The following is a 1,432-nucleotide window of genomic DNA, read 5'->3' as shown; positions in this document are numbered from 1 at the left end:
AGGATCTGGTACTCCTGAACGATCTGGGGGACAACAGACCGGCATTTTATTGGAAGGATACTAATAATCTCTTTTGCCCATTTCCAAACCTTTGGCCATTTTCCTAGCATACCTATTTTGCAATGTGTAAGGGGGTCCCTGAGAGTGATTCACACTCAACTTGGTGGGTCAGGGGTGGGTGGGGAGGAAACTCATTCAGTCCTGACCTCACCTGGGGTCTGGTCCAGCCTGTCTCTCATGGGCTAAGCTAAAGTCATCCTACCAGCTGACCTCCTTCCAAGGCCACTTGAGCCCCACTTGGGCCACATCTACCTCCCTCCATGCATCCCAAGTGCACGCTAAGTTGCTTCTGTCATGTCCAACCCTGTGCGACCACACGGACTGCAGCCCGCCAGGCCCCTCTGTCCATGGGATTCTGCAGGCAAGAATACTGGAGTGGGTTGCCCTCCTCCAGGGGATCTTCCCAACCCAGGATCAAGCCCACGCCTCTCACGTCTACCTTCACTGGCAGGCAGGTTCTTTACCACTAGCTCCATCTGGGAAGCCTGCCATCTACATCTCTGGAGACCCACAGTCACTTGGTGCCTGAGAGGAAGAACAGACCCTCTGCCATTGTTCCAGCATGCTCCTTCTCAGCGTTCGCCACTTTGTCTTATTTAATGCACTTGTGAAAGTGCTGAATGTGGTAACTGATCACCCAGAGCCGGCCCTCAAGCTCTACATCCGCTTCTTTGGTTCCAAGCTGGGAAAACTAATATCTGCTCCTTTAGTAATATACTTCCTCGCTCATTCTATGACATAGGCAGGTAACAGCTCACAACGGGGCAGAAAGAGGATTTAGCAGAATAAACATTTAACAATATTTGAAACATTTATTCAACTTAAGTGCCTTTTATATGTTTGGCTTGATAATAAGAGCTAAGATATATATATTTTTTAAGAGTCAACCTGGGACTTCCCTGGTGGTCCAGTGGCTAAGACTCTGCACTCCCAATGCAGGGGGCCCAGGTTCAATCCTTGGCCAGGGAACTAGATCCCACATGCCATGACTAAGAGTCCTCATGCTGCAACTAAGACCCGGCACAGCCAAATAAATATATATTTTTTAAAGGGTTAACCTTCCCATTCTAATGGGGATAATAGCCAGGAAAGCAGATAACTAGCAAGCTAATGATCTGAGAAGGGCCACTGCCATACATTCCCAAAGAAAGGCAATGCCAAAGAATGCTCAAACTACCGCACAATGGCACTCATCTCATATGCTAGTATGGAGAAGACAATGGCACCCCACTCCAGTACTCTTGCCTGGAAAATCCCATGGACAGAGGAGCCTGGTGGGCTGCATTCCATAGGGTTGCACAGAGTTGGACACGACTGAAGCGACTTAGCAGCAGCAGCAGCACATGCTAGTAAAGAAATGCTTAAAATTCTC

General features: G+C 48.7%; 1 non-coding gene across 1 annotated transcript; it reads left to right on the top strand.

Annotated features, from left to right (window-relative positions):
* Positions 1-956: 956 nt before the first annotated feature.
* Positions 957-1,029, top strand: TRNAG-CCC. Its single transcript has one exon. It is a non-coding gene; the product is annotated as a tRNA-Gly (tRNA).
* The last annotated feature ends 403 nt before the right edge of the window (positions 1,030-1,432 follow it).

Source organism: Bison bison, unplaced genomic scaffold, assembly GCF_000754665.1.
Source record: "Bison bison bison isolate TAMUID 2011002044 unplaced genomic scaffold, Bison_UMD1.0 scf7180017864527, whole genome shotgun sequence".
In the NCBI taxonomy this organism is placed as follows: Eukaryota; Metazoa; Chordata; class Mammalia; order Artiodactyla; family Bovidae; genus Bison; species Bison bison.
The sequence above is the reverse complement of the archived record's forward strand: the minus strand, read 5'-3'. Positions and strand labels throughout refer to the sequence as shown.